At 36.1% G+C, this 22,197-nt stretch overlaps 1 protein-coding gene across 4 annotated transcripts in view; it reads left to right on the top strand.

The window, feature by feature from the left end:
• The window catches only part of LOC115431465 (leucine-rich repeat and fibronectin type III domain-containing protein 1-like protein), a 289,152-nt gene that overhangs the window by 100,467 nt on the left and 166,488 nt on the right, over positions 1-22,197 (top strand). For all 4 annotated transcript variants that reach the window (XR_003937102.1, XM_030151848.1, XM_030151845.1 and 1 more), the window contains one exon: positions 20,614-20,720. The gene's annotated coding sequence lies outside the window, so the exon portion shown is untranslated. The remainder of the gene's footprint in view (positions 1-20,613; positions 20,721-22,197) is intronic.

Below are 22,197 nucleotides of genomic sequence, written 5' to 3'. Positions count from 1 at the left end.
AGCAGACATAAAACTTTGATGATACATAGAACATATGATAAATATTGAGATGCAGCCACTGACCTTAGAATAGTCAGGTGATTTTCTCTAACTTCAGTTATTTCTAACAGATTCTATCAAAAGGATGACATCGCCAAGAAATTCTTGGTGCAAATGCTAAACGGTTCTTCAAGTGGTCGTTACCTCATTAAGCTGCTTTGTCAAACATAATGTGCACTTGAAAACCCTCGGCCTCAGTCCACGCCACTGGTGTAGTCCAGGGTACATGCCGGTATACGGAGCATACCTGCTTGTTTTTTGGTCAGCAGTGCGTAAACCCACCCTTCTGTGGATTTACAGGCTGTAGACATCTACCCTGTGACGGGAGGTTTTCTGCTGCCTATGGTTGTTTTCAGCGACATAATGTATGATTGACAGCTGTAATTACAGGAAATTGGTTTCACTTTTCCATGGTGTGAAATTGTGCACGGTCCTCTGTATTTTCATTTATTGTTTTAATTGGGACTGAGAGGAAAGAGCTGCTGTAGAAATGTGTATGTTTTCAACGTCAAGCATTTTTCCCCTGATTTTGTCTCCTGCAGTTTAATAACGATACGATTTAAACCTTATCCACACTCACCCCCCCACACACATATTCTACACTTATGCACACCTTTCACCACTGACTTTACTGACCATTATTTTCCATACTGTAAATACTTAGTTTAATTGTTACTTTAATTTGATCCAGTTTTTGGATTTTGTTAACTGTTTATCATGATGTGTCTCCAGTCAGGTCATAACCTAGTGCAACGAAGAGGGTCAGAGGTATATTTTTAAGCATTTTTTGATAACAGTTTGGCACTAGTAACTAGTAAAACTGTGTTACAAATGAATTAAAAGTACTATATGCAGTCTGTATAAATTGCTATTAGCCATTAGCACTTAAAAACAATATAATAGCACAGTTAGTACTGTTGCCCTATAGCAAGAAGGTCCTGATTTTAATCGCAGGCACTCCAACTAATTCTATTCTATTCTATTCTATTCTATTCTATTCTATTCTATTCTATTCTATTCTATTCTATTCTATTCTGTTCTTGATCAAAAAACCAAACAAAACAAATGCATATTCTATTGATCATTGATCACTGTACAATTTGCCTTAATTTTCTTTGCCAGTTCAGTCCCAACAAGTGATAAAAAGTAGCCTTATTTAATTTAATTCACATGAAGCCATTTTTGTGCTGAACGTTTCTGTTCAGTGTTTACTTGTAAAGGCTTCATCTGAAAAGGTGTTTAATGGTTCACTTCCTTTGGAATAAGGGGTTCAGTCTCCATCAATCACACTGACATATGTGCAGTCATCTTGACTGGCATTGAATCCCCAACAGGCCCTGGACTGACAGAAACTGTGGAATATTGTATAGAAGTGGCAAATTCTCACTTTAGTCTGCACATCTGTATATCAGGCCTTTCTGCCTTCTTCTCCATTCTAACTTTTCTTGATTGATTTTTACTGAATTTCTCTTCTTTTTTCCTCCCTATCTTTCCTTTTTTTACACAATTAAACCTATTCTTATCTGTAGGAACTGCATGATGGCTAATGGCCAGGTTTCATTACATGAATAAGTCATTTCTCTTTATTCATTATTAAATAAAATTACTTATGCTTTAGGTGCAGCTATCCCGCCCTATATAATCCTCCTGCTGTTAAAACTCATTATCTGTCTTAGCTTGATTTTCAGACAAATACCTGCCTCCCTACCCAGTTCTTTAGAAATTATTTAAGGTTTCTGTTGTTTCTACAGTTTGCTGTTTCTACAATGGACTCTATTGTCAGAATAATACACTATTTATGCTGCTGTCAGAAATTCAGAAAGGGGAGATTACAATAAAGCAGCAAATACATCACCTTATCCTCTGATTTGTTAAATGCAACCATGTAAAGAGTAGAAGGAAACCAGAAAACAAATCACTAGGGGTGTAACAGTGCACTTGTTTGTACTGAACTGTTTCCGTTTGGGGTCTTCAAAACAATACAGAGGTGTACCAAACAAATACATGTAGCCTGTGTGAAGAGTGTAAACACTGGGGAAGCAGCGTGGACACAAGCAGAACCCATGTGCAAGGTTTCCTCTATACAGGAAAAAAAAGCCTGCAAAAAAAACCCAATTCATGACAACAGAGTACAACAGAGGCAGAGAAGCCGGATGCTTGAAGCATGTTAACTTTCACCTTCTTTTTCGGGATGTTGCAGCTTTGTGGCACAAAAGAGTCCACAAGTTCCTTTATAGCAAAAAGGGTATTGTTTCTTAACTCAAGTTGGCAAAATCAAGTGAACCTGCTCCTCTTCTCCTTCACCATGCCTCTGCTGCAGTGTTACTGTGAGGCGTTCAAAAACAGTCAGTAAATTACAGTGTTAGCCATAAACGAGCATTGAACATTCCAAATGCATAACATGTGGGGTGCCTGTTAGTGCACAAATGACTGAACAATATTTAGTATAAATGTCCTGTGTCCCACAGGTTGTTACAGAGCACCGCCCCCCCCCCCCCCCCCCCCCCCCCAACACACACACACACAGGTTTCCTTCACTGACCCGAAAACATATCGAAAATGTATGGAACCGAAGACCCCATACCGAAAACATACCAAACCAAAATTTTTCTGTACCGTTACACCCCTACAAATCACACATCTGAAATCTGAGAAGGCAAGAAAGAGGTCTGAATTGATCTACTACATCAAACTGACATCAGTGGCTTTATCAGTAGGTTTATGCATGAGTACAATCTTTAATCAGAGACATTCTTCACTTAAGCACAAATGGGAACAAATGTAAAATGTGCAACTGTGCATTTGAACTTATCGTTAATGTTATATAGGATAAATGTCTGAAGATGTATCTGTGTGTTCATCTTTATGGACTGCTGTGTTAAGGTGGATTCACCCTCATTCCGTCCTAATCTCTAATCCCCTGCACAGCTGGGGCATGGTTTATGTGTGTGTGTGTGTGTGTTAGTTAGTGTGTGTGTTTAGCTAAATGTGTTTTAACTGTGCGTACTGCAGGAGGCTGCATCGGCATGTGGTTATATGTTTCCATTTCCGTCGCTGACAAAAGAGCAAGTGTCTTCAGAGGTTAATTCTGAATTTCCAACACAGCAGACTTGAGTGGTGTGATGTAACATAACAGAGGGAAATCCGTTTACTGTGTGCTCCAAACTGAAATAACTGTAGGCATCCCAACAGAAGGTAAACTTTGGACTAATATCAGAAAGGTAAATCATTCTATTGGTGTCTATCCACCTGGGTACTGGATGCATCAACGGAGGACACCATGTTTTCACACATTCAGTAGCTGTTTTGAGCCGTTTAATGTGTGAAAATCTGAGGAAAAACAACATACATTTTTTAAAACTATAAGCAAAGCCAAAATGGAGCAGAGCAGAATATACAGAACAGAACAGAATATTTTTAACACTCTTGTTAGTCTATTTTTTACTGCAAAAACAAACCGTTTTGAAGCCAACTGCAGCATTTCTTGTTTAATTGGTGGTGTAATCAAAAAAATAAAAGTGATTGTCGAACAATAGTGTCTCCAAAACAAACCAAACAGGTTAAAATCACCCCCAGAGGAAATACACTGCTTTCTTTGTTGGCGAATTTTGATGTTCACTACATTAATAAAGCTGCATTTTACTTTTCATAGTTTTTCGTGCCAGAATCTCAACTGAGACAAGATACATGTTTTAGAAGACACTGTATTATGTTTTTTTTTTTTTTTTTTTTTGCACAAGACAGTAATAAATCCGATACAACTCTACGTCTCCATATGTTGCGTTGCAGTTCTACATCGCTGTGATGCCCTTTAACTGCTTAGTGTGTCTATAGGGAAAGCTTTATGTGCATGTGTGTGTTAGTAGCTTTAAGTGTTCTTAAGTGCACTTGGCACAAACTGTACGTGTGAGCATGGCCAGCGACACAACATCAGATCTAGGGACTGAACATTACACTGTGACCAGATGACAGAGTCCCCTGGTGTATACACACACACACACACACACACACACACACACACACACACATACACACACATACATCAGTACTGTGACGAATACTGATGCTCACCTCTGCTGCCATTGTTGGATATGTACTGCTAAAAAGGCCTGGCTGTCAGACTGGAGCTTTTAGAGGTCATCACCGCCACATTTAACTGTATGAAATGCTCTTTGATAGACAGTTTTGCACTTCACTAATGTACCCAGTAATTTGATTCATCAATGTTTTCACACATAAGCAGAAGCTGAGTGCCAGCAGATACCTTGTTGGAACTCACTTCTTGCTTCTGTGCTTGACAAATGGACTGCACTGAAATAATTTTCCTGAGGTTCATACATTATTTTTGCTCATGTTGCGCTCTGGCAATGAATAATTGCACGACATTCCTCCTCTCTATATTGCATTAGGGTTTAGATTTATATGTCACTGCACGCATTTCAATTCAAGTTCATTCAGCACTTTTAATCTTTATTATACACAACTTTAAAGCTTAATTTTTTTTTGTCCATCAATAGAATTTAAGCTGTTAATCAGATCTATTCAATGTATAATGGGGTCATTTAGAAAATTGACATTCATTTCACAGGAGGAAAGCAGCTTCAATAATTTGTTGATTAAATGGACATTATGATTAACAAAGTAGTGGTAGCCATGGTAACAATTTCCCCTCATGAACCATATCCTATATTTGTCCTCGCAAGGAAATCTCTCTCAGTACATTACCTTTGTCCTCTGATATAAGTACAGTTTGTGAAACACACTAATGATTACTCAGCCACACATGATTTATAACATTGCAATCGCCATAAAACCAGTATTTATTTTTTTTTCTTCTAGGTGTTTTTCTATGATATGGCTGTCTACCGTCTCTTAGCAGCTATACCGGTTTGTTCTTTGAAGCAGCTGTCCCTGAGGTTTTCTGGACTCAGTAAGATTTTTTTCAGCCTTAAAAATATTTTAATGAGCCACACGGTCAAATCTGAACGCCAGTGGATAGAATAATGCTACGGCAGTAAACGTGTTAGTTACATATCTCATTGAAAAATCAGTATTTTTTTATACTCGGTTACATCATGAGAGGCTGCTCATCAGTTTTTCATCCCTCTGTGGATCTCGTGAGATTTGTCCCAGCATCTTTACCTCACTCAATGTAATTACCTCACACCAGTCACACTGATGTGTTCAGTAACTCAAGTGGCTCCAGTGATGAGATAGTAAGGCTGCACAGAGGGAAATAGAAAGATAGAAGATTGAGTGTGTGTTTGTGTGTGTCTGTGTGCCGTCGCATCACTATAGCTCTGTGTTAGTGTCGTGTCGGTTGGATTGCGAAACGCTGCTGAGCAGATGGGTTTATAATGAGGAAACAGAATGATTTTGATAATGATGACCAGATAATTATATTGAGGAAGGAGTGGGTGGAAATGGAAGCGGTGCGGTGTTTTAAAAGGACAGTAAAATAGCAAAAATGTGTGTATACAAAAAGGGGTTAAGAAGACTTGGATTTAGTGTGTCATGAGAAATATGAGAGAGGGTGCTTGGTGGTAAAATAAAACTCTCAATTGAATTTGTTTTAATAAAATGACTTCACAGAGGTTTTGGGGTCTGTAAAAGTCTTACTGGAAGCCGTGTAAACATAAATTAACCGGTGCCCTTCTCTGTTAAGCCGAACAAAACTGAAAGAACACAAGCTGTTAGTATTTGGTCTAGTTTTGGACTCATATCTCTTAAATTGGACACTTACTTATTGGCGCTGCAAAAGCAAAGCCTTCACACAGACTTTTAGCTTGGCTTTAGTTTAGGAGAAAATATCAGATGTGCTTTACAGGTAATGTCTTTGTTTTATTACAAGCTGACAGGCAGAGGCATACTCTCATAAAATGAAGTCAGGTGTAAGGCCTCAGTCGCTGTTGTCTCTTTAAAGCTGAGGGTAAGAGCAGAGAAAATAAAGTCCTGTTCATCACTGCTAATGTCAGTGCGGATTAACTCAGCCTGAATCCCACAGAGCTATTTTCCTTCCTTACACGGTGAAACCCTTTCTTATGAGTGTATATAACTTTTTAAAAAGGATATCTTTTCCATGTCCTGTGATTCTGACAAATTACTGTACATGAGCATATCTAGTAGTTTTCATGATGCAAATCTAAACAAAATTAATTCAGTCTGAAAGCTAAATGTAAGACATAGTTTTCCTAAGAGACGCACATAAATGCGATACTCCTAATGTGATAAGAATCCTTCCCGGGTTTGACTTTTTTTGTACAACTTTATATTCCCAGTGAATGTTTTATCTGTTTGTCTAATAGTGGGAAAATTTTCCATCACATTACACCAGCGTCTTAGACATGCAGTGTGAATTTCAGTGTCATTTACTAACTGGTGAACTCAGGAAAATGGTTCAAAAATGCTGCTAACATTAGGATCTTACGCCGTGTTTCTACTATGTGGTACTGGCTCGACTCAACTCAGGTACCAGGTACTATTCCTGGAGACCATTTCCATTACAGGATACCACACAGTAAAAAAGTGTCAATTTAACTCTTAGAGAGTTGAATTTAACACTATTTCAGATAACATTTAGTCCTACTCAAAATTTTAGTAAAATTTACTCTGGCCAGTGTCAAATTTTCAGAGTTAATTGTACTCAATTGTACTCAATTCAGTGTCAAAATTAACAATGAAATGAGTAAAAATATTTAACACTGTGCTGTTAGAGCTGGTTGACTCTCCATAGAGCTATATTCTATCTTGGTTAGAATAGCTTGACTTGATATTGAAACTGCATTTTTTTTAGTGTGTACCGGCTTTAGAGTACCTGGTCCTCATAGCGACACTGCACGTAGACATCTACTCTGAGAGTTGCTGATAAACTCACTCGTTGCCTGTTGCCCCGTCAAGCTCACGCTGAATCTTTTCATTGGCCACCAAGGACAGAAATGTCTGAACCTCCTCGACCAACCACGATGTCGTTTTGCAGGCTGTCATCATTTATTAGCTGACCGCTAAATTTTCTGTAAACTTCCAAATCTGTTTTTTTTTTTTAAATGTCAGGTTGCACATTGCTGATAAAATGACACAGAGACAACTCTCTGACCAGTCAGTGGTCTGCAGCGTTTACATGAGACATTTTAGTATGCCATCACCCATATTGGAATCTCGGCTGAGCAGGTACCAGAAAAGTAGGACCAGGTACCAGATTCCAGGTTCTTTTATGTAATGAAACAAAAAAAGGCCGAGTTGAGTCGAGCCAGTACCATGTAGTGGAAAGGCTGCATTACTGTTTTATAGTGTTTACTGATGCTAGTGTTGGGACCAAAAGCCCATGTATTGATTGGCACCCATTAAAGCCCTACCTTTGACTTAGACCCTGTGATTCATCTGAAAAGCCAGCCTTGCTATAGAACAGGGGTGTCAAACATGTGGCCCAAAGGCTAAAACCAGCTCGCCAGAGGTTCCAATCCAGCCTGGAGGATGAATTTGCAAAACACAAATATTACACAGAAGATATTAACAGACAAAGAGTTAAACTTGTTTCTTTTTGGTTTAACTTGAAACAAATAATATTTCATTATGCCTATGACTAACGATAACTCCAAATTTTAGTCTTTATTTTAGTGCAAAAAATAACATTAAATTATGAAAGTATTTGCTTTTACAAACTATCCTTTGACAATAAAATACAAGGAATGTGAAATGTCTTAACAAAATTAAGTGCAAATTTAACAATTTAATGCCTGTTACTAAATGTTTAGTGCTTTTGTAGATCCAATCTGTAATGCACATATATAAATGATAAGTTGAGGCATAATATTGTTAAAATTGCACTTATTTTTCTTACATTTTTTTTCAGATTATTCACATCTTTTTTGTTAGGATAGTTTGGAAATGTAAATATTTGTTATAATTTAATATTTTTTTTTGCGCTAAAACAAAGAGAACACTTTGGAGTCGTCATTATTTAATACTACTACTACTACTACTACTACTACTACTACTACTACTACTAATAATAATAATAATAATAATAATACATTTTATTTGGTGGTGCCTTTCAAGTGACCCGAGGTCACTTTACAGAGAGTAAAAGTAGAAAAAAACAGCAGACATTATTAAAACAAAACATCATCCTAAAAACAGGCGTAGTACACAGTGTCCAGTCAGACTGAATATGCCAGTTTGAACAGATGGGTTTGAATGTAGTGATGGAGTCTGACTATCTTATGTGTGTGTGTGTGTGTGGGGCGGGGGGGTTTCCATAGTCTGGGTGCCAAGCAGCTGAAGGCTTGGACCCCCATGGTCCTGAGGCTGATGTAGGCATGGTAAGTAGTCCAGTGGAGGGTGTGGGAGGGGCTGTATTCTTGAAGGAAGTTGCAGAGGTAAGTGGGGACTAGGTGGTGGAGAGCTTTGTATGTGAGGAGCAGGGATGTAACGATATGAAAATTTCATATCATGGTTATTGTGACCAAAATTATCATGGTTATCATTATTATCGCGGTATTAATGAAACTGTGCTCAAAATGTTCAAAAAGTACTAATACACACACTGAAATAACTTAACCAAGTTGTATTTAAAAATAAATAAATAAAGTAGTAGGAACAATGTACCTTCTGTTGCAGAAACATTCAAATATTAACCCTTAGTGGTCTGAGCCTATTTTGGCCGTTTTCCAGTACTTTTGATTTTGCCTTTATATACTATATAAACAAATGTTTACTATACCCATGTTTGGTAACTTTTTTTTCAGCACAGCTTCATCTATCTCATCTGCCTATTATTTTTTCACTTTTACCTACTATATCAACATAAAAGGCCAGAAAGCACAAAAAAAAAAATAAAATAAAATAAAAAATAATTATATATATATATATATATATATATATATATATATATATATATATATATATATATATATATATATATATGTACAAATATATATGTGTACAAATATATATATATATATATGTATATATGTATGTATATGTATATATGTATATAAAATCCGATTTGAAAAATGTATATAATTTATTGCATAAATAACACAAAGATGTCTTAACGAACCTTTTCAAAGACTTTAAAAGTGAATATTGATTCCAAATATTAGGTATATAAAATCAAAATTGTAATAAATTAAAACTATCCTCAAATATTTGACATAAAAGCAGATCTTTACATAGGGTTTTTTTTCCCCTAAAAGTGCAGTAATCAAAACAGTTTTCATGATAATTAGAATTTAAACGATAATACTAACCGTTGGCCATTTTACCACGGTTTATCGTTATACCGATAATCATTACATCCCTAGTGAGGAGTAGGTTTTTTTATTTTATTTTTTTTATATTGAACCAGGAGCCACTGAAGTTGGATGAGAATGGGGGTGATGTGATCAGATGAGTTGGTGTGGGTAATGATCTGGGCAGCTGAGTTCTGGATAAATTGCAGTCTGTTGATGAATTTGGTGGGGAGTCCAATGAGGAGGGCATTGTAGTAGTCAGATTTTATAAGTTATTATGTTATTATTCTACTGGTCTGGCCCATTTCAGATCAACTTGGGCTGTATGTGGCACCTGAAAGAACAAACAGGGGGATATCTCAGCGCTGATGCTGTTCAGTGAGCTAGCACAGAAACTTTGACACATAGCATATTAAAAATGTTACGTACCGCTGCACGGAGAATTTCTAATAATGTGTCTGGAGTTAAAGTCACACTTTACAGATCTCACTTGCTGTTAGGAATACTGCAACACCAAACACATATAATGCTTTAGTTATGTAACAGTCATTTCTTTCATATACATTGTAATAAACACATAAATACAAGTAGAGCTGGTTTTCATCTTATATGATATAGGTACCGTACGACACCTTACAGCAGAGTATTAAATCTAGAAAGAAGAAGAAAAAAAAAAAAAAAAAACGAGAATGCTGAGGGATGCTATGGGAAAGCATGAAAAGATAAGGAGATGGAAACTGGAGGGCAAAGACACAAAGTAGGAAAAAGGACAGAAGTTCACTGCTTTCTTCATGAAACAAAAAAGGGGGAAAAAAAAAAAAACAGGTCAGAAATGCAAACACGCTAGCGGTTGGGGTGTGGTGTGTGCTTTAGTGTGGGTGTTTTTTATGCGTTTATTTTAATCATTTAGACCTCCGAGGTTACTTCTTCACATTACTCTTTTTTTCTTCCGTTACTTTTATGTTCAAAGCTACAGTATCAGGGTGATTGTCAGTTAACACACACACACACACACACACACACACACACACACACACACACACATTGATACTTCGCTGATGTCTTTGCCTCTGTCTAAAGCCCATCCACACATGCTCTCTAGCTCCCTCTTTTTTTATGTATACACACACACACACACACACACACACACACATACACACATCAGGCTCACTGACAGGTCATTCCACCACAATCTAACATCACGGAGCACAGAGAACAGATGCTAAATATAGAAGCAAACTGAGAGCAGAATACCAATGACGCTGGTGATCATACAGTATATATACGAATGGAACAGTGGTTCAAATCAGGCAATAGGGCTGCATATTTAGGCATGAATAGAGACCTAATTACCTCCACAAACGCTAATTTTAATCAATTAACCCTTAAAGACCAAGAACTAGTTTTGTGGCGGATACCAAATTAATTTCCCTCTACATTTAACCTTTCTTAATTTATTTATCACCACCTATTACAATATTACCCTCTGCATTTTTTAATGAAAATAAGGTATTTTTCATTTTGCGTTTCATTTACTGCCCTAAGGATGTTCGTAAAATTTCAGTGTTAATTCAAAGAGTCTCAGAACGTCCAAATAAGACACATCTGATATTGCTGAAAAGCTGAGAAGCTGCATTTTAATGGAATTATTTCAAAGTATAAATAGGATTCTAAAACATGTCATATCAGTAGATGCACTGAGGACATTTTAACAGTAATCTTTCCATATATTTTAATAAAAGTAGTGTCTCCGGAAACTAGATCACAGCACCTTCTCTTCACTATGTTTTCTAGTTTTAGAAAATCTAGACTGTGACGGTAGATGTTTTTAGTATTTTTTTCAGTGAGGGGGGTATTAATACTGGTGATTGACAGCTCTAGAGACCAATTGCTCCATCCTCCAGTCCTCAGACTTTATGGCTTGTCGCAGGAGCTCACCTGGCCATGATATTTTGGCTTTGCATTTTACTACCAGGAAACTTCATCATGTCATCCATCTTTATATACAGTCTATGCTTATGACAGATCGAAGAGAAGAGCTGTAGGCGGACGATAGTTTTCTAGTTTTTTTTTTTTTTTTTTCTGATTTTCTTCCTGCTGTACCTGAATCCCTACCATATTGGAAATGGGCATCCCAAAATCAATCCACTACTACAGGAAGGATAGTACATTACAGGCTTCATAATTGTATTTATCACCTTCATCTGTAATTTGTACCCAAAATCATTCAGGAAAGATAATGCTATGTATATCCAACCATATAAGAAACAAAAAAAAGTAGAAAGGATGATGGATGCCTCATAGCTCTGGTCCTTAATTTGTTCCTTTTCTTTCTTTACTCACTAGTTCTAAATGATTCTCTAAATCAGGGGACACATTCAGCCCAATTTGATTTCAAGTGGGCCGGACCAGTAAAATAATAATGTAATAACCTATAAATAATGACAACTTTTCCTATTTTTTGGTACAATAAAAAATATAAAATTATGAAAATATTTCCATTTACAAACTTTCACAAAAAATGTGAATAATCTGAAAAAAAAACGGAAATTTTGTATGAAAAATAAGTGCAATTTTAACAGTCAGCCTCTAATTTATACATGTGCATTACACAAAATGTTACACAAACGTGGTGACAGGCATAATATTGTTCAAATTCTGAAGTTTGGAACTAAAATAAGAACAGTTTCTACAATATTACATCACAGCTTATTTTTAACACAATTTACAGATCGCAGTGGGTCTACAAATGCACAAAACATTTAGTTACAGGCAGAATATTGTTGAAATGGCAAATAATTTTCTTAGGACATTGCAGGTTGTTCATATTTGTTTCAGGTTATTCACGTTTTATTGTTATAGGATAGTTTGTAAATGTAAATATTTTCATAGTGTGTTATTTTTTTCACACTGAATTAAGAAGAATAGTTGTAGTTGTCAATTATTTATACATTATGCTATTATTTTACTACATCACATTGGTCTGTGTGTGGAACTTTTTGAAGAAAAACAAGTTTGACACTAGTGCTGCAACAATGAATTGATCCAAATCGATTTTTAAAAGAGTTGGCAACAAATTTGGCAGTCGATTGGTTGGGTCTTGAGCACATTAACACTGAGGCATGCCTGCACGCTAACTGGATAACCGGAGCTGGTTGAAGAGTATAGCTTACTAGTCTAGCCATAACAAGTCTAGATAGCGGGCTAGTGTTCACTAAACTGGGGCGCCATAAAGGGGGGGTAAACATGACAAATTCATGGGGCCCTGCATTCCCAAGGGGGCCCAGTGGATGTAGGTTAGAAGTTTTGAAAATTTCGTGTAAGCTCCGGAATAAAAGAGGGGCACAGAAGTCGGACGTCCAAGTTAAGTTTCACGTTTGGTTTCACGCCAGTTATGGTAGTTGTGGCACTTATGGAACGTACCCCCATGTATATAACACCCCTCCACCACCACCAGCAGCAACAAAATTTACAGATACTTTATTTTATGAAGGGCCCACAATGGTCACCTTTCATGGGGCCCACAATTGCTACTATACCCAAAGAAGCCATTGGGCAAATGTAAGCATTAGTGACTTGTCTGCAGCCTTTATTACTCAGGGTAAAATACTGATCTTTGAGAATTGAGTCTTTTGTGTTTATCCGATAGTTATTAAAATAATTTACAGATTAATTGATTATTAAAATCATTGTTAGTTGCAGCCCTGTTTGACACCCCTGATTGTTAATACCTTCACTGTAATTTTGCACTTTCCAAATTCATTCCACAGGCTGGATTGGAACCTTTGGCGGGCTGGTTTTTGCCAGACTCCCTATCTCTAAATCATGAGACTTGAAGCTTATGTTTTTTGTTTTTTTTCTCCTTTTTTTTGGTGAGTATTTTCTCGACATAGTAAAAAATCTTGTGCTTTGATCCAATTGAAGTGGCTCATAAAAATTCTAATTTTGTAGTATATATTTTCCTGTTTTCTAAGAGAGCACTTAATTTTCTGTGGTCTGTGTTTCATTACATCCTTAATAAGATTTGAACGTGTGCCATTCTCTGTTTCTAGTTGTGTAAGATCAATCTGTGTCCCAGTATTATGATGAATCATACCATATAATGTGTATACGGTGTTTTCCTACGCTTGAGTTTGTAATTGAAGGGATGGAAGTCAATAGGTCTATGTAAAATTTTTGATGAGGTCTAACAAATGTTGCTCCAATAACTGCGTATCCTCAGGCATGTGAGCTAATGACGCTGATGCAATGCCATAGCATTCACATGTTTCTGGAAATACATCTTATAGAGATTTTGTTTAGACTAGAGTAAACAGCGTATTATTTGGATTCGTAGAAAGCCAGGTCTTGCACTGAGGAGCTATGAATCTGTTCGAGGGCTGCCTGCCATTGCTCCTCTAGCAAATCCCTTTACCCACACTCATCCTGCCAATCTGATTTTAAGTGTTGCTCATGTCAGCTGAGACAGTTTCACATATATATTTAATGTGTCTTTATTGAGAGGATCTTGTATATTAGTATCAGTTTCAGTAAAGGTTTGGAGGATTAGAGTGAATGGTTATCTTTTACACAGTTACGCACTTGGACCTTTAAAAAAATCATGTTGTCATCTTTGTTTTGTTCATGTTTCATTGCATTAAGGTCATGTGACTAAGGTACTGTAACTGTATGGAGAGGCTGGTGTTTCCTATGGGACTTAACTTGAGGAAAAATATGAATGATCGCCAATGGTGAGAGACAATAATAATGACTTTTAGATTATATAGCATCACTTATGCACAGGTTTTACACTCGAATTTTAAAAGATAATTAAATATGTTAAGAAAGCCGCAGTTTGCATAAACATTGTAAAATAACATCTGTTTTTTTGTGAAAAGTCTCAGTGGACTGCTCTCTCTTCTCACCTGATACATGTCGCCTACCCTAACAAACAGCTTTTACTTTGGTATATTTCACCTCAGTCTTTGCAAGCGAGGTGAAAAAGTATTGAAAGAGGTGGAAATAACAACAATCCGGTCATGTCGAAGCTGGAAAAGACACCTTCAGCTGCTGTCAGCAGACTGAGGAAGGAGACCGTTACAACAATGACATTACCGCCTTGACTTTGAGCTGTGCAGTCTTTCTATTTATGTGTTTTCACAGTTTTATGGTTGTTGACCTTTATGACCCGTGAGCCTAGTCTAGTCATCAGTGAAGTCCATAAACACCTCAAAGCCAGTTCATTCCCTCTCTAGGCCATTGAAAGGCTTTTCTACTGTACATGATGCTGTTAGATGTGCGTTTGTTAGAGTTTATAGTTTCAGCAGCTTTGATTATCCTTTAGCTCACTGTCACATAAATCCTTTGTCCTAACTTAGTGTTCTAAGAGAAGGAGCTTCCAAAGGGTTTACTGCCATTTATTGCTTAACTTTTTCTCCTGTTTTTCTGGCATTCTTTTTTAAGTACGTGTGTTTGTAATTGTTGTTTTGGCCTCAGAGAACTTGGCGTCCTCCTATGCTTCATTTCATCATGTTTTGCCCCAACTGTTGGGTTAATTAACTGTGACTTGTTGTCATCTTGTTCATGTGTAAATAAATTTAATTTGACCACTTTAACCCTTTATAGGGAAACTCATAGAAATACTCAACCTGAATGTATTATTGGAAGACATAACAAGACTTTATTACTTTTGTGAAATTAAAAAAGTATATACATATTGTTATGTAGAAAATCAAGATTAAGGAAGTTCCCACATTTGGTTCCTTATTTTTTCATCTATCTATCTATCTATCTATCTATCTATCTATCTATCTATCTATCTATCTATCTATCTATCTATCTATCTATCTATCTATCTATCTATCTATCTATCTATCTATCTATCTATCTATCTATCTATCTATCTATCTATCTATCTATCGCCACTTAAGAGAAGTGTCAAAAAACAAAACAAAAAAGTAAATATAATAAATGCAAGAAAAAGGTGGAAGAAACATGTATTTTACAACATTAGACCAACATAAGTGCTGATCCAGACCCCTGTCCACATCCACATTATCCCTTGAACATCATTCCTTGCATTAGTACCATTACTTCATGGTACCTAACAAAGCAGGTACACTCACTGTTCATGCAGAGGTGGACCTTACAGACTCTGTAGACTAGTGATGCGCCGGTCAGGCTTTTTTCAACCCATGGGTCCTACTTTTGTGGAATTATTTGACCCACCCTGCAAATAAAGTGATTTTTTTTTTTTGCCAAATAATATAAAATATCATAGGCTATATATTGCTAACTGTTTTAACTAGCTATAGGGAAATTATACATGATACAGTACATATTTTTGTGTCTCTGTTCAATCAATGACCCACCCCAACCTGCCCTGGAAATAAAGTGACATTTTTTTGACCCGCCCCAACCTGTCCTGCTGGTCTGTGCGTCACTACTGTAGATTGGATACACATTGGGCCTTATATTGTTGCCTCACTGTGCTCACTGTAACTGTTGCTGTCACAGTCTTGTAATGTTTTTGGAAATTACCAAAAATAGTCACTTGCCCAATAAAGGGTTAAAGAATTTCAGCTGTCACACACACACATCCAGGCGCCTTCACTCGTAGGTAGTTGTGATAGGCTCCGGCATCCCCACGATCATCTCAAAGACTAAGCGGCTTGGAAAATGAATGAATGAATGAATGAATTTAGAATAGTAGGAATATGTTTGAAGAAACTATTTATGTTACCTCCCGTGTTCCTCTTGGCAAACTGTGAAGGTTGCAATGATAGTCTGATCAACAGTTTTAAAAAAAAAACTGCAGCTCTCTTGAAAAAATACTGTTTCTTGCCATGGATTCTACTGCGATTATTGTGTTTCTGAAATAAGTTCTCATGAGGCAGCACTGAGAGGGGTGGGACTTCACCTCACTACTGGGTCTTTTAACGGGGTGTGAAGGATGTGTGGCTCTGATCTGTTTGAGAAATATTCAGCTGCTTCTCTCAAAGACTAAATGCTGTATATGTCACATGTAAATATGATCACACTTTCATACAAACAAAAACGAACTGGTGCTGAGCTGCTGTTTTTCGGGAATTTCTATGAATTTATTTTCCATCTCGATCGTCAAATACTGTGTTGTATATTTATACCAAAGTGATCTCTCTAGTGATTCAGGATAGAGCTGAAAGAGAAAAAGGGAACAGCTTTCCATGTTCAGACGTAATGACAGTTGTTTTGTAGCCAGCAGGTCATCATCCTCATATTACTAACTCCATTCTTATATTAACATGGAAATTTGGCAAACCCATTTCCTCTCCTGATTTTAGGGCATTTTCCATATTCTACACCTTTTTTTTTTTTCTTTTTTTTCCCAGTTGAACTCTTTCTATGTTGTGATACATGCATTATTTACTGCTGCAAAACTAGAAACTCTGGGAGATTGATCATTTTATTTATATTAACCCTGTAAAGTCTGAACCATTAAATCACTGACAGAAAATTCCAGTTCTTTGAAACTGGATCCTTTATTGGTCCTTCTGAACAACCCCATTTTTTTTTTTTTCAACTATCAATTTCCATGTACAAGTTTCAATTTTGTATCATATTTGATACAACGGGTCTCAATGCTCAAATATTATTATTTTTTTGAACAAACAAAAACATAATGTAACACAAACATGTCTAACAAATTGGTCGCATATAAACATGTTAAAGACAAAATTAGCAAAAAAAACTATATAATACAATATAATTCTATCATTCTTCCATACCTTTATTATGGTGCATAAATATGTGGAAACAACCACTATTCAAATATTCATCCTATCTTTTTACTTCAATAAAAGGCAATAAGAATTATTAGTAAGGCAGATTTTTATGCACCAAAAAATTCTATTTTTACAGAGCTTAATTTACTGAAAATACACGGTCTTGTCGACTTTAGTACAGTGGTAGTGATGTACACGGCACATAATAATCTTCTCCCTCCTTAAATCCAGGAGGTGTTTGAATGTAGGAAAAGTCAGAGGAACCAGCATTTTTAAAAAAGCTAAGGGAAGAACAAATAAAAAAAAAAAAAGTAGATGTATATCTGTTAGAGGGGTTTGTCCTTGGTATGGCCTGGAAGAGAGATTAAAGCCGTCTAAAACAATTAAAACTTTTGAAAAGATGTACAAATGAACCATTGTTCAAAAATATAGATAAATAAAGAAAATACTTGTTTAAAAGACTAGGATCAACATTGGTAGTTGAGATAAGGACATTATTTACTTGAATTAAATTAAATGTATATTCTCTTCTGTTGTATATTTAGCAATAATTACATAGAAATTTTTGTTTGTTTGTTTTTATGTGGAAACATTGTGTTAACTGTAAATAGGGTTAGACAAAATAAGTCTTAAGTTCAGCCTAAACCCTATTGGTCGCATTGTAAATGGAACAACGGATATGTTGTTTTTGTTTGTTGTTAAAAGTAATTAACTACCGAATAAACTAAACTAGTACTACTACTACTACTAATACTACATCAGGTTTTCCAAGAAAAAAAAGAATGTCACACTGATCATGTAGAGGGCTTCAAAACTCAGATACATTTGGCGTTATAGGGTTAATCAGTTGCAATATCTTAGAGCTAAAAGTAAAAAAAAAGCCTACTCCTCTGAGAGCTTCCTGTTAAAAGAACAGCACTTGAAATGAAGAAGTTATATCAGGTTAGTGTAGAGGTGCCTTGGAAAAAAAAAAAAAAAAAAAGGGATAGCAGAGTGCACAAAACTCTTATTCTACCTCAGATATCATCTACTAATTAAAGCTCAGCTCCAACATCGTGGAGTACTGCATTGGTGGAGGGTATAATGTAGGTTGGGTGTGTAGATGCTCCGTGTGTTTAATAGCAATTTGGCTGAGAGTACATCCGTGTTATAAATAATAAATGCAAGATAACACTGTATACCTTCGCAGGATAGAATGTTTTCACCATCTTAAAATATTCTAACATATGCACTGAAATGGACGCCTAGCAGGTTATAAAAGCAACTGAAAATATACTGGTAATGTAAGTACTTCATTAAAGGCAGCAGCACATGCCACAAGGGACTTGAACATAGCTGCACCACCAGCCTGTCGTACTACGAGTATCCTCTTGTGCATTATCATTTTGATATTAAGCGACAGAACAAAGTGTTGAGCTTAAATGCTGTCATAAATGCAGGAACTAATAATTAAAAGAATAATATAATTACTATAGTGCCTTCACTTTCTAGAAAGGATGTCTGCGATTGTGTGGGGGTGCATGAGTTTAAACTTGTTTAAAGTGGAAATAGTGACACCCTTCTGGAAGATAATCATGTTAATTGGTAGTCTCCGTGCTTTCACCTATGTGCAGAAGGCCGTATCAGGCGTCGACAAAATGATCAGCTTTCCCGGTGTTGTGTCACATCGCTGCTTCATGTCTTAGTGATGAGAAGCTTTTGAGGGTCTGATGATTTCCTGATAACCTAGAGCTTGTTAGCTCAGCTGGCTGGAAAACTAACTGCCAAAGTGTCTGTGCCGCTTTTTATGTGACTATGTGCATATGTGTGTGTGTTTGTGCAGTTTGTGTACTCTTTGCTAAAACACAAAGCATAGACTGTCACTTTCAATTTGATACTACTTTGATCCTTAGGATGAATTGTTAAAAAAGAAAAAAAAAAAAGGACATAATTTTTGCATCAGCGCCCACATTCTGAGATGCCAAATGTATTTTCAGTGTAGGCACTGAACATTTATATTATATCTAGACTTGTATGTATCTGCTTGCTATAAGCCTAAGAGAGCATTTGATATCTTATTTTAGCTCTTAGATTTCTTTTGAGATGAGTCGAAACAAAAAGAGAAAATTGGGGCAGTACAGCATAGTGCAGTTTTGGACAATAGGATGTACTTTGATCTATGAAACATGAAATCTGGACATCTCTGTTTTATAAATGAGTGGGTTTAGACAACTGACTGTCAGATACATGTAATATCATAGTTTACTTTTAATAAATGTGGAGGTGTTGTTGAAATTGCAGGATGAAGACTGATTACTTATTTATTTCTATTTCTGTTCCATTAATCATACTATACTTCTGCATAATCCATGTTGAAGGTCAGTATGAGGTCAACAGAACATATTTGGCTGCTGAACATGCTGTTTTGTGGTGCTTTAACCCTTTACTGGGCAAGTGACTATTTTTGGTCATTTCCACAAACATTAAATATGGGGCCAGTCCTGTTCCTCAGTGAGGTCAAAAAGCATGTTGGTTTTTTATAACACTATACAGTGATTCAGAGAGATTTTATAGAAACTTTGAAGCTGTAAATAGTAGATATGAGTGTTTTTTGTCAGTTTATGACAGTGGTTCCCAACCTTTTTTGGCTCATGACCCCATTTTAACATCACAAATTTCTGGCGACCCCAGACATTCTAAACAGAGAATTTTTTTTTTTTTTTTTGCTAAAATTAATTTGTTGTGGATCTTGTAATAGTTTGTTATACTACGTTGCAAATAAACATTATTTTTAGATGACATTTAGTCTATATAATGTATATTATTATGGATGGAGGCAGAAAAGCCAGGTGTAGATTACTGCACAAAGTGAAATTTTATTTTCCTTGGTCAGGATATGTACAGTCAGTCCAGCTTGTATTTACAAGGCTGACAATTAATACTGAACAAACAATAACTCAAACTATGAATTATGAAAGAGCTGTAGCATCTGAAACTGACCACAATGAACATTTGAAAGATAAACAGTACCACAGTGGAAGTTTTTTTTTTTTTTTTATCAATTGCTAGAAATTTCAGGTGACCCCATTTGAATTCCAGGCAACCCCACGTGGGGTCCCGACCCCAAGGCTGAAAAACTCTGGTTTATAACCTTATAACATTGGTTTTATTGTATGTGTTTACTTTTTAACAAGTGTCTCCTTGGATGTTTTATGGCAAGAGGAGGTAGATGACGATGTCCAATAGCTAAGGTTGACATTTTGAATTTTAGAGTATTTCAATGAGTGTCCTATAAAGGGTTAAACCTATCTCAGCTGAAACTGCTACTAAAAAAACAGGTAAATCATGTTATGCCTAAGGTTCGACTTACTGTGCTCTAGGAAATGACATGTTGTCAGAGAAGGTATAACTTTGGCAGCTATGTATTTATGCACATTTCTCCTGACAGTACTAATATATATATGTTTTATGGATCCCAATGGGCAATTTCCACCAGCTGTGCATGGGCTGCAATAAAGAAATGATTGAATGACTACATTTTCTATAGTTAATATCAATCAGTTTGGAGCATACATTAAGGTTTTATTGTGCCTCATCTCATGCTAAACTCCTTTCTTCTTCAGGTCTTTGGATCCGTCTCCGCAGGCCATCTCTCTTATCGGTCCATCTGCTAGTCCTGACAGTTTATCTTCATGCTGAGTCCCAACAAATCACAGCACATCAGATAGAGGTAGGCAAAGATTTCATGGACTGCTACCGGCTGTTTTAACTAGGCAGTTTTTGGCTTTTATGATTTTAAAAATCACACTAACTAAAGGATGCAAAACGGACTCTGCTGGGAACTGTGACAAGGAGCTTGCACAAACAAACTTAAACAGTTATTGCCAATTAGCTTTAATAAAACTTTAATGATCCCCTTTGGGAAATATTTTGTTTTGATGATATTGTAGAACTAAAACGCACTCATACATAGCTTCTTTGCATTAACCTCCTTGAAATGTGTATTGAGGGGATTAAATGTCTTTTTCTCACCTGTGAATCAAGACATTTAAACGTGCCCTATCAGTAATATTGAAATCTACATAATACAACCATCTATTTTCTGAAATATGATGGTTGCGAAGGCAGGGCACAACACAACTCAACACAACACAACTATGACACAATATATTCTATAAAATATTTAACTTGTCAAACATTGTGTTACTTTTGGTATCACAATAATGGTACAAATAAAACAAAACTATTATGTGTAATTCACAAAGAATCAAAGTGTGGAATTCATCATAAACCAAGCATATGTGCCTGTGTCATTTACATGGATGTAAATGAGGGTACGTTCATACATTAGATACACAATGGCCCCCTTTAGGCTTATGCAAATAAGCTTTGTTGCCAAACTTGTCACAGACATTTAGGATGGTGCAATTAACATCTGCAGAAAATATTAATTTCCCAAGAAGTTACTCTCTCTTTGTCTAAATCTTCAAGGTTGTAAGGTTTGCATGATATTGAATTAATTTTTAATGAATCCAAGAGTGTAATTTCAGATATTGAGGGGCTCATGTGGGTCTGGGGTTTGTCTCAGAATAATGTTCTGACAGTGCTGATGGAGATCCGGCTGCTTCATTTTAACCCATTAACACCCAGTGCTACTTTATGGCATGTCCCAAATGAATTTTTCTCTCTCTTTAACCTTTCATAAGTGATTCATGACCATGTATTTTAACATTATCCTCTGTATTTTGTGTTTTTTCAGTGAATATCATGTATTTTCCTATATTTAATTCACTGATTATGTAGTTGTTCATAACAGCTCAGATTAAAGTTGGGGGTTATTATATCAAAAATAGAGAAAACTGAAGAAAAAGTGACTTTTCTGTAAAATATATCATTAACTGAACATAAACCCAGTGTCTCCATTCGCTGTCATTAGTCACTTTTCCATTGGACATATGTGCAAAACTTTACCAATATTGACTAAATGTAGAAAAAACAGAAGTGCGTAATGTCAGTTTTTCCATTAAATCACAAATGCAATGATTTGTTTATTTATTATCGCAAGATGACATGACAAGTCATTCCATAAACATGGTGATGAACGTAAATATCATATTGATTTACAGATATATTCATGATTATTAGATATTACCCCTCTATACTGTGCTAAATTAAAAAATGATTCAGTTTCCTGGTCTGTTCACATA

The sequence above is a fragment of the Sphaeramia orbicularis genome, chromosome 13, assembly GCF_902148855.1.
Source record: "Sphaeramia orbicularis chromosome 13, fSphaOr1.1, whole genome shotgun sequence".
NCBI lineage: Eukaryota > Metazoa > Chordata > Actinopteri > Kurtiformes > Apogonidae > Sphaeramia > Sphaeramia orbicularis.
The sequence above is the reverse complement of the archived record's forward strand: the minus strand, read 5'-3'. Positions and strand labels throughout refer to the sequence as shown.